Source organism: Zingiber officinale, chromosome 4A (genome assembly GCF_018446385.1).
Source record: "Zingiber officinale cultivar Zhangliang chromosome 4A, Zo_v1.1, whole genome shotgun sequence".
Taxonomy (NCBI): Eukaryota; Viridiplantae; Streptophyta; class Magnoliopsida; order Zingiberales; family Zingiberaceae; genus Zingiber; species Zingiber officinale.
The window spans coordinates 28,124,667-28,142,445 of record NC_055992.1 but is presented as its reverse complement, the minus strand read 5'-3'; positions in this window follow the sequence as shown (position 1 = coordinate 28,142,445).

Sequence of the window (17,779 nt, the reverse complement as noted above, 5' to 3'; positions counted from 1 at the left end):
TCCTACTCAAGTTAATATGACCTAACCTTAGATGCCAAAGATATGTTTAGTTCATTTCTGAAGACTGCTTTCTCTTATTAGAATTAGAAGATGTGTTATTAATTTCCATTTGTTGCAACGTGGGGGTTATTGGATTTAGAGTATACAAATTACCAACCAACGTACCAGAACAGATAACCACCCTATTTTTCTTGACAACTACTTTATTATCAAAAGAAACAGAATATCCATCCTTAAATAATTTAGAAACTGAAATCAAGTTCTTTCTAAAACATGGTACGTAAAGATAATTTTTCAAAATCAATATTTTATTCCTATCAAAAGATAAATAAACATCTCTCACTACAACAACCGCCACTTTCGTAGCATTGCCCATGTAGACAGTGATCTCTCCTTCATGTAGTCATCAGGTTTCCTAGAACCCCTGCAATAAATTGCAGACATGATTAGTGGCTCCCGTATCTACACACCAAATACCGGTAGATAACACTGCTAAACATGTTTCAACCACTAGAGAATAAGATATACCTTTATTGTTCTCCTTTCTATGAGGACAGTCTACCTTCCAATATCCAGACTGCTTGCATGTGAAGCACTTGCCCTTCGGCTTCTTCACTCCTTCTTTTGGCCCAGTCCCTAGAGATCGATTCACTTTCTTTGCTGAACCAACTTGTTTCTTCTTCTTCTTGCCTTTTGGCTTAGAAGTAGAAATGTTTTCAGCAATGTGAATTTGAGAACTTTGACGAAATAGCCCTTCTGCTGCTTGAAGTTCTGTCAGAAGTTCCGCCAACTAATAAACCCTTTTATTCATATTGTAGTTCAGGTAGAACTGCTCAAAACTTTTAGACAGTGTTTGGAGAATGATATCGACCTGGGTTTCCCCATCGATTTCAGCTCCAAGGATTTCTATCTCATTTAAATCAGCCATCATCTTGAGGATATGATCTCTCACAGGTGTCCCCTCAGTCATGGTGGTTGTCATCAAGTTCCTCATAGTCTCTTGCCTGGCAGCCCGATTCTGGTGTTCGAAGAGTTCCTTGAGATTGTGCATCATGTCATAAGCAATAGGCATGGCCTGATGTTGATATTGCAGTACATTTGACATAGCAGCCAAAATGTAACACCGTGCCATCTCATCTGCCCTGACCCGTTTCTTATGATACTCAATCTCCTCTTCACTAGAATTGTTATTAGGCATGCTAGGATCGACCTCAAAAAGTATGAACTTATAGCCTTCAGCAGTTAAGACAATGTCCAAGTTTCGTTTCCAATCAATGTAATTAGGACCAGTAAGTTTGTTCTCTTTCAATATAATAGCAAGAGGATTGAAAGTCATTTAAAATCCTAAGAATCACAAAATATTTGGTTAAAACTTAGAATTTAAAATAATATTGATTCCGCAAACAATATCATTTAAATTCACCAACACCTTAAAACACCGTGAATTTTGTATGCCACGATAGTGTGGACGTATACAAATTCAAATCATTTGTTAGAGGAGGTTTTACCGGTTAATTTTATCTTGTCAACCTAACTTTATGACAAATAAAATTAATAGTTGGTTTGTCTTTGGTCACACAAATAATAGCAGTAACTCCGATGGGGAGGATATTATTAAATGCACCTAAGTGTATACCATTACTTGATACTTAGTCCATTAACTAGGATTGTGTCCCTTCAGATGGAGAAGATCACACAAACCTAAGTAATTTCCTATAATCATCCATAAAGGAAGTTTGATCTAGTGATCCGCAAACAAACTCATCCGATGTGGAGGAAGGCACTTAAAGCCAACACGCAAGTTTGAATGCATCACTTACAAACTAGTAATGGAGACTGTGGAATTTAATTAAATAATTTCTCTCCCACTTAGTTATTTAAAATGAGAAATTTTAACATGCACACAAACACAACACATATAAACAGCATAAAAGGCAATAAATATGAAAAATAATTTTCCAACTATTATGGCCTCATCCATAGTTGTCCTCCGTGTGCTGCCAATAGATCATGTTGTCGCTTCTATCTTGCTTCCTTCTCCATCGCGCCTTTGGTCCTCAAATAGTACCACACCTTGCAAGGATAAATCCGCGACAAAAATAAAATTTTACATTTATTGATCCTATATTCCATAAGGGAATGTACATGTAATCTAAATTGAACAGAATGTAAAATCCTAAAACTAATACAGCTCCTGCTATATTTAATAATTACAATCATGTACACACATAAAATGCCCTCGACATGCCCGAGGGTCCAAAAAACATACAAACACAATAGGTCATAATAGTTGGAACTAGGATGTCTGCAACCACAGAGTTAATCGATTTTGCATATCCTACTATTATCCTGCCTAAATTATATATGACTAGTGCATAATTTAACCGAAAACCAAACACACAGAGGCAAAAAACTAGCTCTGATACCAATTGTTGGCGCTTCTAGGAATTCCATTCTGTTTCCCCTGTACAAAAATTTGTACAAGCACAGAACTTTTCCTAGCAACCCATGTGTTCTTTAAAAGTTAAACTTGAATTGTAAATGAAACTTAACATTTTTAATCCAAGTTTAACTCATGTGTTCTTCAAAAATTAAACTAATTTACAGAAGTTGATTAAATATCTATTTAAGGATTGGCTTCCAGGTCATGGTGAGACACTCGGCCTTCTTGGGTATGGGATCATCCATCTATTGTATTCCTCTTCTCCTCTTGGACATCGTGTGGGTGACAATCTACCAAGATAACACCACCTAAACTCCTTCTTCGCTTACAAGTTTCGGCCACCAAGGAATCAAAGAGTCGCCGACCACTAAGGATATATAAGCCAGAATCCCTCCTTCTCTTCTTCTTCTCCTTCAAGCAACTGACCACCAATGGGATCAAAAGTGTGTCGTCGGCCCTAAGCTTTAAGAAGAAAAGAGAGGAGCCGACCTTTAAGAAGAAAACAAGAGAGGAATTGTGTAGATTATTCTCATCCTCTAAGGTACCATCTATCTTCTTTTATAATCCTTGGTAATGGCTAAAAAGGAAAGATTTTAACAATAATTAAAATCTCTCTTTTAAACCATTGTAGATGGCTACAAAAGGAAAAATTTTAAAATTTAAAACTCACTTTTAAAACCATGTGGATGGATTCAAAAAAGGAAAGTTCTTAAAATTTAAAATCTCTCTTTTAAATCATTGTAGATGGCTACAAAAAAAGATTTTAAAAATTAAAACCTCACTTTTATACCCATGTTGGTCAGCCCCTTGCTTCGGCACCAAGCAAGGGGTGGTCGACCCCTTGCTTGGGCACCAAGCAAGGATGTGGCCGGCCATAAGGATGACTTGGGTGGATGCGAGGCTTTATACATAGAGGCTACAACAGGGACCTAGAGGAGGAATTGGTTTTGGTCTTCTAATGAGCTTGAGCTTCCTGTGTTCAACCCGAACACCCAACTCAAGTTCATCAATAATAACTCATACCACTAAAGAGTTATTATTGAACTACTGCACCAATCTCATATTACATTATGGGCTCCTTCTTATCATGAGTGCATTAATCTCCTTGTGTTTAAGATATCGAATGTCCATTAATTAAATGTGTTACTGACAACTCACTTAATTAATATCTAACTCCAAGAGTAGTACCACTCAACTTCATTATCATGTCGGACTAAGTCCACCTGCAGGTCTTACATGACAATCCTTATGAACTCCTCAAGGGGACATCATCAACCTAGATAACTAGGACACAGTTTCCTTCTATAATCAACACCACACCATATAAATAATATTATTTCCCAACTTATCGGGCCTATTGATTTAACGAATAAATCTCACCCATTGATAAATTAAAGAAATAAATACTAAGTATATGTGCTTGTTATTATATCAGGATTAAGAGTACGCACATCCATAATAACAGAGGTTCTGTTCTTTTATGCAGTCAGTATAAAAGGAACAACCTCAAATGGTCCTGCTCAATACACACATAGTATACTAGTATAATTTTATAGTCAAAACAAATTAATACAAAATTACACTACAACCATTCCAATGGTTTGTCCCAATCCATCTTGGTTGTGAGCTACTATTTATAATTTATAAGGAACTGATAACATGATCTTCTATATGACACCACACACCATGTTATCTACAATATAAATTAAATGGGCAACTGCATTTAATTAAATGCAGACATTTGACCAATATGATTCTCATTTCAAAATAAATGTTCATACGAAAAGCTAGGTTTTTAGTATACATCCTAACACCTTCAACTCTACAGCATGTGTAGCATGTACTTCCTCTAACTTAGCGAAGAGATGCTAGACTTTTGCATTTTTATTGTCTATCTCAGCCACTATGTTCACTCGGCAAGCTATCTCCGAGCGAAGCCTATCCTAGGCGGTCTTAGGGAAACCTTTGACTTTTAGGCCTGTTCTATGGCATCCTTACTTGATGACTGAGTTTATTGAAGTTCTTTTTCTAGCTAGCTTAGTCACTCAAGTTGCGCCTGATACTTTCGTAGAGACAAGGTGGGGTATGCATAGAGCCAGCCTCAGATAGCCATTTCTTCAAAGCCTCATTTTCTTGGGCTAAAGTTATAAATTTTTACAACATGCCCATTTCGAACGCCCATTGGAACGAACATCATAAAAAATGCTCAAAGTGAAAGATAATCGAATGGTGGAAATCATATCGTAGTCAAATCAAAAGAATCTGTCATCTCAGTGGGCCTGAAGTCACCTAGCTTCCCATGCCTCCATCAGCGGGCCCCTTATTAAAATATGATCGTTGACCGGTGGGGTGGACGATGGGGAAGTTATTATTGGGGCAGATGGTAGATCATAAATGGTAGAAAATTTATAGAACTTCTTGGGCTCAATACTAGAATCTGTAGCTGGGGGAGCCTTGGCGAACAGGCTGACGGGAAAAGTGTGGGTTGTTGAACTGAATAACTGGGAGAACTGACCAGCTGGGAGGTGACCTCCTAAATTGGACTGAATCAGTGATTACCCAATTAGCTGGGTTGCGAACTAAAGTTCGTTCAGGACAAGGAAGAGGTAAAGGAAAACCATTCCTCCTAAGAAATGCAAAACCATTCTCATCCTGAATAATCATTTTCATAGCAAGACATGCATCCATGTCGATCATATCATTGCCATGAATGACTTCTAACCCATCTAAATCAAGTTCCAAGTTAATGGCTATTTGAGTAATTAAACCACCAAGAACAATTGATCCCGAAGACGCCCTCGCGGCTCTCACTAAGATTTGCAAAAAATGAAAACCAGAATCAAAATCAACCTTATGCAACATAGCCCATAGAGAATAAAGTTCTACTTTCTTTACGACTCCATCACTTTCCCCTCTACCAAAAATAGTTTTGCTCATGACTCGATGTAAATATCTAAAAATAGGGTTTTATATGTGAGAAACCTTGGCTCTAGAGGGCTCATAGGGTTGATCTAATCCGGTAATCGAACTCCAAAAATGATTCCAATTAAACCTAGAATCAAATCTCCTAGAGCTACGGAATGACAATCCGAAACAAGTGTTAAAGTCACTAAATGTCCATTGAAACTCTTGACTCATTAACCTAAAAGTTATCTTGCGAACATAGTCATCCTCATTGGCAAAATGGACATCTAGTGAACTTAGAAACTCCAAAACAAGGCGAGTATAAGTAGGTAGATGTGTGTATAAAATATCACTCCAATCTAGGAATCTAATCATCCAATCTATATCATCTCTAATTCCAATCATATCTAAAACGGTTGGATCCATATACCTAGTACACACGATCTTTTTATTGACAAGAATTGTAAATCTAGTTATTTGATCATCATTTCTAAACACAATATTGAATTCGTTGTCATTACCTTCGTCGCGTGAGGTCCTCTTTCCTTTGCCTTTCACCGGTTGTTTCCCTTTATCTTTGGTTGGCTCCTTCCCTTTGTCTCCACTAGATCCACCACCTCCCTTGCGAAGTTTCTTCAAAAGATTGGACATTTTGTCAAGTTTGAGTGGGGAAGGGTACTGTTTGTGATTGGAGAAGTTAGATTTTGAAGAAATAGATCTTGAAGAATAAGATCTTAGGGTTATGAAAGTGGAGATCTTGAGTCTAGGAGAAAAGAAGAATCTAGATCTAGATGAAGTTTGTGGAAAAGAAAGAGTTTTAGACCTAGATTTGAGAAGATTTGGAGAAAAGGTTGAAGAAGAAAGGGCTTTTGGAGAGAAGAGGGTGTTGAGATGAGGGGGGTGTGTGGTGGGCACGGCTTAAATCTGGCTGTGTATAGGAGACACGACCTGAATAGTTTTCTCCACACGAGCCGTGTAGATCTACACGGCCCCTCCCTTCTCCCTCTCGGGTTGACTCACACGGTCGTGCCAATTGGCACGACTGTAACCTTCTTCTCCTCGGCTATCCTTGCACGGCCGTGTCTGGAACACGACCTCACCAGTTTCTTTCTCTGGAATTAGCACATGACCATGTTGGATGACACGGCCAGTGCATGCATCTGTACTAGTTTCTTCACACGGCCGTGTGTGAGACACGGCCAGGAAGCTTTCCTCCTCTGGATTCTTCACACAGCCGTGTCTAGGACACGGCCATGCACCTTTTCTTCTCTCGGGACTCTACATGGCCGTGTTATGTAGACACAACCAGAGCATCTCCCTTCTCTGCAACATATGCCTGGCCATATACAACACACAACCATGCTCTATTTTGCTCCACTTGATGATTTTTTTCTCCTTTCTTGCTTCTCCAATTCTTCCATGCCCATGAAGAAATCATGGCCAGCTCATGGAATCGAAATTTCAACCTGAAAACAAAGCAAAGGCAAAGTAAAAACACTACTAATGAAAAATAAAAAAACATAAAATGCATTTAACTAAAAGAACACTTAGGTTGCCTCCCAAGAAGCACTTGTTTAAGATATTTAGCTCGACCAATCTAATCACTCTTCTCTTTTCCTCGCCCTAAGAGGGCAGACATATTTTTCATTTTTGTTGGGAGGCCTTCTCCCAACATCTTCCACCACATTATTCTCTTCATTTGGTGGCCTCCCATGAGGATGGAAGTTCCATTCCTCAAGTTTGTAAATGCTTGCCCTGCTACAAGCATTTAAAAGAGAAGAGATATGGTTAGAGGCATTAGATAAATTATATTCCAACCGTTCCTTACCAATTACCAAAGAAAGTTTATGATTTTTAACATCTATAATAGCTCCAGCTGTAGTAAGGAATGGTCTTCCTAATATGATAGGAATTTTTGGGTCCTCCTTCATGTCTAACAAAACAAAATCTGTGAGAATTATACTACCACCTACCTCTACCGGTACATCTTCAATAATACTCATAGGGTACCTATAGGAATGATCAGCAAGTTGCAGTGTCATAGTAGTAAGTTTAAAGTTTTTGAGACCTAATTTATTACAAATAGAATAAGGAATGAGGCTAACACTTGCTCCCAAATCATAAAAAACTTTCTCAATAAATTTAGTTCCTATATTGTAAGGAATATAGAAGCTTCTTGGATCCTTCAACTTTGGGGAAATGTTCTTTTCCAAAAGAGCACTACATTCCTCTGTGAGTGCTATGTGTAGGACCGTTAGATTCGATAGAGGGGGGGTGAATATCGATTCGAAAACTTAGAGTATAAACGCAGCGGAAAAGTAAAATAGACACAAATGTTTTTTACTTCGTTCGGAGCCTGTGACGACTCCTACTCGAAGGCCCGTGGTCCTTGACCACTTTCGTTAGGCAATCACTAACAAATCAAAATATGATTACAGAATGAATACAGGAAATGCTAGTGAAAATAAAGCAATACCGACAAGGAAATTAAAAAACTGAAGGAGCACTTTGTCGGAGCGTTGTTGGCGTCGCACTGAACGTCGAGCAGCAAGACCAGCAGTAGAAGAGTTCTCAGATGAATTGTGGGGCTTCTTTTATATGTTGTTCCGGGCGCCTGGATCCCTTCCGGGCGCCTGGAATGCGACGTAGCTGCACAAACCGTGATGCTCCACGTGGCGACGACTCGGCTGGATATAATTTGCCTTTCGGGCGCCCGGATCCCTTCCGGGCGCCCGGACCACCTTGTTCCAAAGATCTCCTTTTTCCTGCAAAACAAAGTTAGTCCGAGGCAATATATATCCTACAAAACATATTATTAGCACATTCATAATAGTATGAATTAGCATAAGTTAGTATGACTTAGATTCCGTCTTTCCGAGACCGGAATCTAGTCACGATCTCGACTTAGACATCCGAAATGGATCTAAGCCGGATCGACGCCTAATGTTCCCTTCCCGGGAACGCGTCCTCGCAGCCACTCCCCTCCAGTGACTTACCTCACTTACCTGCCAGACGTCCGGTCAGCCCTTCGTCCCGTCTGGACTCTTGCCAGCTATCCGGTCAGCCCGTCGACCTAGCTGGACTTCTTGCTAGCTATCCGGTCAGCCCGTCGACCTAGCTAGACTTCTCGCCAGACGTCCGGTCAGCCCTTCGACCCGTCTGGACTTCTTGCCAGCTATCCGGTCAGCCCGTCGACCTAGCTGGACTTATCCTGCACACTCGATCAGAGTGTTAGATAACGACGAACCTAACTTAACCTGATTTGTCATTCATCAAAACCTGAGTTAGACCGTTAGTGCTAACCGCACCAACAATCTCCCCCTTTTTGATGGAATGACAACCTAGTTAAGTTAGTGATAAATATATGCAAAAATCAAGCATGATTTTCGAGGTTTTTAAGTTGGTTTTTCAAATTTGCATTTAGTTGCTCTAACTTAACCACCTAACCCTCCCCCTTTGGCATTCATCAAAAAAAAACAAGGGTACACATAGTGTAGAGTTACTGTAAAACAGCTGATCTTGAAAAATATCTGAGTTTGGTTCAAAAATTCAAGAAAAAAAATCCAAGTAAAAAAAAATTTTAAATTAGGTTTTTCAACTTTTCAAAAAAAAATTTTTGGTTTAAGTAACATTTACTTTTACTTTTCACTTTTTCAAAACAAAGCAAAAATTAAGTGAGATTAAATTTTGCCAAAATAAATTTTTAAGGCTAATTTGATAAAAGCTAAATTTGTAAAGTTTAATAGTCAACTTTTTAAATCAGGTTTGAAAATTAGGTGGAATTAATCTTCCAAGTTTTTCAAACACTTAGTTAAGTTTAACTTTTTGTAAACATAAAACATTTTTCAAACACACAAATTTTAGTTAACTCTCCCCCTGAACTTGATACTTAAATTTAACCAGCTGTCTAACCAGTTAGGTACTAACTGACTATCAGAAGATAGTAGCTTTCACTTGGTTAGTCAGATTAAGTTGACTTGACTGATCAACTTAATCTGATTAATATCTGAGTTGTATTTAACGTCCAGACTTATGCTGATGCACTGAAATAAGAATCTTAAGTCCAGACAATTTGCCTATGCATCTCACCCCTTTCTATGTTTGTCAAACACAAGCAAGGTAAACCTAAGGTGTTGGTGAGTTGCTCAAAAACTATACCTATGGGTACATGCTTTCTAAGGATTCAAAACTAGTCTAAGGCCAAAGCTGTTTTTGAAAATCTAAAAATGGAAAGTTTTGAAAACATACAGTTTTAACTTATAAGTTAAAAAAAATATTTTAAAAGTAGTTTAAAAAAATCCTAGTCTATTAGGCACATCCCTAATTGTCGCCGTAAGTTGCTAAATTCACTTTCAGGGAGTGGTTTTGTAAAAATGTCAGCTAAATTTGATTTGGACTCAATGTATTTGAGTTCAATATCACCTTTAGTAACATGATCCCTGATGAAGTGGTGCCTAATTTCAATATGTTTGGTTCTTGAATGATGCACAGGATTCTTGGTTAAGTTAATTGAACTTATATTGTCAATTAATACTTTTACATTTGTGATATTTAAGTTGAAATCTTTTAGAGTATGCATCATCCATAATAATTGTGCAACACATTCGCCTATAGCTATGTATTCTGACTCAGTTGTAGATAGAGCAACACAATGTTGCTTTCTACTAAACCAGCTAACAAGTGATGAACCTAATAATTGGCATCCGCCACTTGTGCTTTTGCGGTCTAATTTGCATCCAGCATAATCTGAGTCAGAATACCCTATTAGTTCAAAATTATTTGTCCTATGATACCAGATTCCTACATTTGTTGTTCCTTTAAGATAACTAAAAATTCTTTTGACTTGTGTCAAATGGGATTCCTTAGCATTATACTAACTGCAAATAAAATATCAGGTCGGCTTGCAGTTAAGTACAGTAGGCTACCTATTGCACTTCTATAATGTTTTAAATCAATTGGTTTTCCATTTGGGTCACTGTCTAAGATTGTGTTTACTGCCATAGGTGTCTTTATTTCTTTTGTATTTTCCATTCCGAATTTCTTAAGTAATTCTTTGGTGTATTTATGTTGATAAATATAATTTCCTTTATTTGTTTGTTTGATTTGTAATCCTAAGAAATAGGTTAATTTTCCCACTAAGCTCATTTCAAATTCTTTTTCCATTAGATTAATAAATTCTTCTAAAAATTCTGAATTTGTTAAGCCAAATATTATATCATCTACATATATTTGTGCAATAAATATGTCTGTATTTAATGATTTAACAAACAAGGTTGGGTCAATTTGACCTTGTTTGAATCCTTTAGATGTTAAGTAAGATGTTAGCCTCTCATACCATGCCCTGGGTGCTTGTTTAAGTCCATATAGTGCTTTCTTTAATTTAAAAACATAATCAGGATGTTCTAGACTTTCAAACCCAGGAGGTTGACCTACATAAACTTCTTCTTTAATTAGTCCATTAAGAAAGGCAGACTTAACATCCATTTGGTATAGTTTGAATCCCTTATGGGCTGCATAACTTAGTAACATTTTGATGGATTCTAATCTGGCTACTGGGGCATATGTTTCATCATAGTCAAGTCCTTCAACTTGACTAAATCCTTTGGCAACCAGCCTAGCCTTATTTCTAGTAATTTCCCCAGTTTCACTTAGTTTGTTTCTGAATACCCATTTTGTTTCTATTATTTTCTTATTCTTAGGTGGTGGGACTAGGTCCCAAACCTTATTACGCTCAAATTGGGCTAGTTCTTCTTGCATAGCTATAATCCAATCTGGGTCTAGTAAGGATTCATCCATAGTTTTGGGTTCAATTTTTGAAATTAATGAAATTTGACTTAGGTTTCGAAAAGATGATCTGGTTTGAACTCTTAAGTCTGGGTCACCGATTATTTGATCAATTGGATGATTTGGGTTGACCCTTATTGTTCTAGGGGGTTGACTCTCTTGATGTTGTTCCTCTTCTTCATGACTTAGAGTTTGGTTGGTTTCTGGAACAAACTTAGGTATTTGTGTAGGTTCTATGTCTTGTTTAGTTTCTTCAAATTTTACATTAGTAGTTTCTTCAATTTTTAAGGTAACCTTATTGTAAATTCTGTAGCCTCTACTATTTAGGGAATATCCTACAAAAATTCCATTTTCAATTTTAGAGGTGAATTTTCCTAAGTGTTCTCTTGTATTTAAGATAAAGACTGGGCACCCAAATACTTTAAAATATTTTATATTAGGTTGTTTATTATAAAACATTTCGAAGAATGTTTTGTTATGAGTTTTATTTATTGTTGTTCTGTTCTGTACATAGCAGGCTGTACTAACGGCTTCTGCCCAAAAGTATTTAGGTAGGTTATACTCATTTAACATTGTTCTAGAAGCTTCAAGTAAGGTTCTATTTTTTCTTTCTACAATTCCATTTTGTTGGGGGGTTTTAGGGCATGAGAACTCATGATGGTAACCGTTTTCTAGACAAAAATTGTTAAAGTTGTGATTTTAAATTCTCCCCCGTTATCACTCCTAATTCTTTTAATTTTAATATCTTTTTCGTTTTCAATCTGTTTACAAAAATTTGTAAAAATTTCAAAAGTTTCATCTTTATGTTTTAAGAATTTTACCCAAGTAAACCTAGAATAATCGTCTAGAATTACTAAGCAATATAAGTTTCCATTTATAGATTTGACTCCATGGGAGTCAAAAAGGTCTAAATGTAGGAGTTCTAAGATTGAGTTAGTTTGTGGTTGATTTGTTTGTTTGTGGGTTGATTTAGTTTGTTTGCCTTGTTGACAAGCATTACATATAGTTGAATCTAAGTTAGGTAGCTTTGGTAAGCCTTTTACAAGTCCATTTAGTTTACTCATATTTCTAAAGTTGGTGTGAGGCATCCTCCTATGCCATAACCAAGTTTCTTCTTTTTGTGTTAAATAACACTTAATGGAAGAAATGGTTAGGTTGATGGCATAGATGTTGTCTTTTCTAAAACCTTTTAGGCTTATGGTAGGATTATCTAGATGTTTGATTAAACACTCTGTAGATAGAAATTTGACCTTATACCTAGTATCACACAATTGACTTATACTTAGAAGATTATATTTAAAATTTTCAACAAGTAAAACATTTGTAATTATAAAGTCTAATTTTAATTCAATATTACCTATACCAATTACCTTGAGTTTGCCGTTGTTTCCAAAGGCAACTGTTCCTAGGCTTTTGTAAGTGAGTTGAGTGAACTTGGTGTGATCTCCAGTCATATGTTTGGAGCAACCACTGTCCAAAATCCACTTGGTTTCCTACAGTAAGTAGGATTTAAAGTTAGTCTTTTGAGCATGCATTACTTAAGTGTAAAATTAATTTAAGTTTGAAATTAAAATTTTGAAATTAAATTTTAAAGTTTAAAATTAAAATTTTGAAATTAAATTTTTAAGTTTAAAATTAAAATTTTGAAATTAATTTTTAAGTTTAAAATTAAAATTTTGAAATTACTTTTTAAGTTTAAAATTAAAATTTTGAAATTAATTTTTAAGTTTAAAATTAAAATTTTGAAATTAATATTTAAAATTAAAATTTTGAAATTAATTTTTAAGTTTAAAATTGAAATTTTGAAATTAATTTTTAAGTTTAAAATTAAAATTTTGAAATTAATTTTAAAATTAAAATTTTGAAATTAATTTTTAAGTTTAAAATTAAAATTTTGAAATTAAGTTTTTAAGTTTAAAATTAAAATTTTGAAATTAATTTTTTAAGTTTAAAATTAAAATTTTGAAATTAATTTTTAAGTTTAAAATTAAAATTTTGAAATTAATTTTTAAGTTTAAAATTAATTTTGAAATTAATTTTTAAGTTTAAAATTAAAATTTTAACCTTATTCATCTCACCCGATCTATATTATCAATCAGGGAATCCTATGATTTCGTGAGATGAAATTGTATTTTTAATTATAGAGTTTTGGTTTAACGTGTGTTAGATTCAGATTTAGTTTTGGTTTCCACAAATAGGCATTCTTCGGATAAACTTCTAAGCTTGGTGAGTCACATGGACATCATTAGAAGTAACTAACCTTTCGAGGTTTTCCGAATAGTCCTATCCACGGAACTTAGTACTAAATCTTGGTCTAACTGGTTAGGATTCATTTAAGGGTAGCTTCGGTCAGTTCCACTTGGCCAAATGCACCAGATCGAAGCCATATCTTTCTAGACATGCGATGCCCAAGCTTCCCTAACGTACTATCATCCAAAAATTTCACCAGTACCATGATTCAAGTTAAACTTGGTCTCTTTTTAACTAATCCTAATTACCCTGCCAGGTTGGTAAATTTTGGGTTACCCTGTCGGGTAAGTTAGTTTTGGAGGTGTCAGCTATTCTGGAGCCTCCCCCTGAATTATTGGCCTTTAATAAATTTTGATTTTAGGCTTGTGTCGATTCTTTTTATAGTCATGGTTAACTTGGTGATAATTTTGTTGATTTTTAAACTGTTTAGATTTTGAATTTGATTTAGGTTTGTATTTTGGATTTTGGTTTGGTTTATTTGATTTTATATAATGTATTTTTTCTTTAGGTATATAATATTGATTGAGTCCTACTTGCGTGGTTAAGCACGCTTTCGGAACCCACGCTTGATTAGTTGATTTGTATTGAGTTATTAACGACTTAAAAGTTTTATTTGAGTTTGACTTGTATCCGAGTCCGGTTTTATTATAACATGCTTTTTGATTGTTCAGGATTAAGTCAAGATTTTTTAATCTTGTTGTGAATTTTTCTAACATTCCTTTTAAACTGTTGATCTCATTTTTTAGTGATAAATTCTCCTCCTCAAGTGTTAGATCTTGAGTTGGATTTGAATTTTTTATTTGTTCCTTGAGGTTTTGATTTTCCTCAAGAAGTGATTTGTTTTTATTTTCTATTTTGGTTAATTTACTATTTAAACAGGAAATAATTCTAAAAAAAATTTTGTTTAAATTAAAATATACCTCATTCGGGCCTTCGGAAACGAGTATGGACTCGTGGCTTGTTTCGGGTTCAGACCCGTCTTCATTTTCCGACTCGTCTTCTATTTCGTCTTCGCGGGCCATCAGTGCGAGGTGGCTCTGATGTTTCTGCTCTTCTTCCTCTGATTCGTCCGAGGAGTCGTCCCACGTTGCTTTGAGTGCCTTCTTTCTGGTTGGCTTTGGTTTGTCGAACTTCAGTTTTGGGCATTCGTTCTTGTAGTGTCCCTTTTATTGCAGCCGTAGCAAGTCACGTTCTTTTGTTCTGAAGGAGAACTGATCTTTTGAAGATCCTTTTTGCTGAAGCTCCTCTTTCTCCTGGTGAACATTTTTCTTACCAAGTTCACCAGGTGTTCTTCATCTTCGGAGTCTTGGTCGGAGTCTTCTTCAAATTCAGGCTTGCTTTTCTTTTCTTTGGAGGAACCTGCAAATAAAGCTACACCTTTCTCGGCTCCAGCATTAGTTTGTTCGTGTAATTCTAATTCACAGAAAAGCTCATCTAATTTTAATTTAGAAAGATTCTTAGAAATTTTGTAGGCATCCACTATTGATGCCCACAAACTATTACGTGGAAAGGCGTTTAATGCGTACCTTATTAAGTCTCTATTATCCATCTGGTGGCCTATCGTATGAAGCCCGTTGAGGATATCCTTGATCCTCGCGTGGAGCTGATTCACCTTCCTACATTTTTATATTAAAAATTTTATTCAAGAGCAAGTCTCGTTTGGTTACCTTGGCGTCGCTCGTTCCCTCGTGCAGCTCGATCAATTTGTCCCACAGCTCTTTAGCGTTTTTGTGTGGACCGACTCTGTTTAGTTCTTCTCTTGTTAATCCGCACTGTAGAGTGTTGATTGCTTTATTTTCTGTTGATGCTTTCTTCTTCAAATCGGTTGTCCAGTCTTCGGGATCCAGTATATTCCCGGAAGTATCTGCTGGAATTTTGTAGGGCCTCGTAACGCTCATCCACTGGTCGAAGTCTGTTTTGAGGTAGACCTCCATGCGCTTCTTCTAGTACGGAAAATCGTCCCCGTTAAAAAGTGAAGGTCGTACTATGCTGAAGCCTTCTTGTTGGGACATCCTGTACACAGATAAATAACCAAAAAAAAATCCCAAGACTTGGTCTTGGATTAGTAGTGCGGGTAGAGAAAATAAAAAAAAATCTAGATTGGTGTTGCACCAATTTAGCAAAAAAAATTATAGAGAATTATAAACCAGTTTGGAGTTTTGAGTGTAAAACTGAAGACCGGAAAAAGAAAAAATTTCACCCCTAGTCTGATTGGTGGTTGCACCAAATCAGAGCGGTACCTGCGCTGATACCACTTGTAGGACCGTTAGATTCGATAGAGGGGGGTGAATATCGATTCGAAAACTTAGAGTATAAACGCAGCGGAAAAGTAAAATAGACACAAATGTTTTTTACTTCGTTTGGAGCCTGTGACGACTCCTACTCGAAGGCCCGTGGTCCTTGACCACTTTCGTTGGGCAATCACTAACAAATCGAAATATGATTACAGAATGAATACAGGAAATGCTAGTGAAAATAAAGCAATACCGACAAGGAAATTAAAAAACTGAAGGAGCACTTTGTCGGAGCGTTGTTGGCGTCGCACTGAACGTCGAGCAGCAAGACCAGCAGTAGAAGAGTTCTCAGATGAATTGTTGATGAAGCTCCTGCCTGGGGCTTCTTTTATATGCTGTTCCGGGCGCCTGGAATGCGACGTAGCTGCACAAACTGTGATGCTCCACGTGGCGACGACTCGGCTGGATATAATTTGCCTTCCGGGCGCTCGGATCCCTTCCGGGCGCCCGGACCACCTTGTTCCAGAAATCTCCTTTTTCCTGCAAAACAAAGTTAGTCCGAGGCAATATATATCCTGCAAAACAGATTATTAGCACATTCATAATAGTATGAATTAGCATAAGTTAGTATGACTTAGATTCCGTCTTTCCGACATCGGAATCTAGTCACGATCTCGACTTAGACATCCGAAATGGATCTAAGCCGGATCGACGCCTAATGTTCCCTTCCCGGGAACGCGTCCTCGCAGCCACTCTCCTCCAATGACTTACCTCACTTACTTGCCAGACGTCCGGTCAGCCCTTCGACCCATCTGGACTTCTTGCCAGCTATCCGGTCAGCCCGTCGACCTAGCTGGACTTCTTGCTAGCTATCCGGTCAGCCCGTCGACCTAGCTAGACTTCTCGCTAGCTATCCGGTCAGCCCGTCGACCTAGCTAGACTTCTCGCCAAGCGTCCGGTCAACCCGTCGACCCGCTTGGACTTCTCGCCAGCTATCCGGTCAGCCCGTCGACCTAGCTGGACTTATCCTGCACACTCGATCAGAGTGTTAGATAACGACAAACCTAACTTAACCTGATTTGTCATTCATCAAAACCTGAGTTAGACCATTAGTGCTAACCGCACCAACACTATGGTCTCTATATCTCCTCTCCTTCTTTTATTTGACATGATGTCCTTCAAGAATTTGACAAATTTGGGCATTTGTAGAATTGCATCAATAAGTGGTACTTCAATACATATTTCTTTAATTTTCTCCAAGAATTTGCCTAACTCTTCATCCTTCTTTAACATAATAAGTCTTTGAGGAAAAGGGACAACTTTACTCTGTTGGTTAAGTGGAAGAGTCTCTTCAACCTTAGTGGTACTCTCATTATCTTGAATCTGATTTGGTGTTGGAGGAGAGAGCTCTTTTTCAACTTGCATCCCTTTTGGAGCAGTCACTTGGGGATCTCCCAAGGTCTGCCCGCTCCTAAGCTCAATTCTATTGCAATGCTCCATAGGATTAACATCTGATTTACTAGGTAGTTGTCCTGGTGCTCTAGAAGATGAGGAAGCTAATTGGGCAATATGGCTATCCTGAATCTTTTGATGTCGTTCAGAATTATTCATTCTCTGAGTAAGCTTCAATATATCCTGCTTCATTTCATTCTGATTAGAGATAATTTCTTCAAACATCTTTTCAATTTTAGACATAAGAAAGCCTTGAGAAGATTGTTGCTGAAAACTCTGCTGCCTAGATTGGAAATTAGGTCTTGTCCCCATATATGGTCCTTGATCTTGGTTATTTCTGTAAGAAAAATTAGGATGACTTTTCCATCTGGGGTTGTAGGTACTTGAGTATGGGTTGTTCTGCCTCTGATTGTTCACCCCATGATTGCATCACATTGTTCCAATTGATTAATTTGTGCAGTGATAGCTCCCAATGGACATGAGTCATTAAAATGTTTAGAACTTCCACATACTTCACAAGAAGAAACAATGGCATTGACCGTACTTGAACTAGCTCTCGTATTCTCAAATTTCTTTGTAAGAGAATCCAGTTTTACAGCCAATAAAGTAATTGCATCAACATCAAATTTCCCTAATGCTTTTGTTGTTGGGTTCACACAAGAATAGCCACCGCTTCTTTCATTAGCCCATTGATGGTGATTTTGTGTCACAC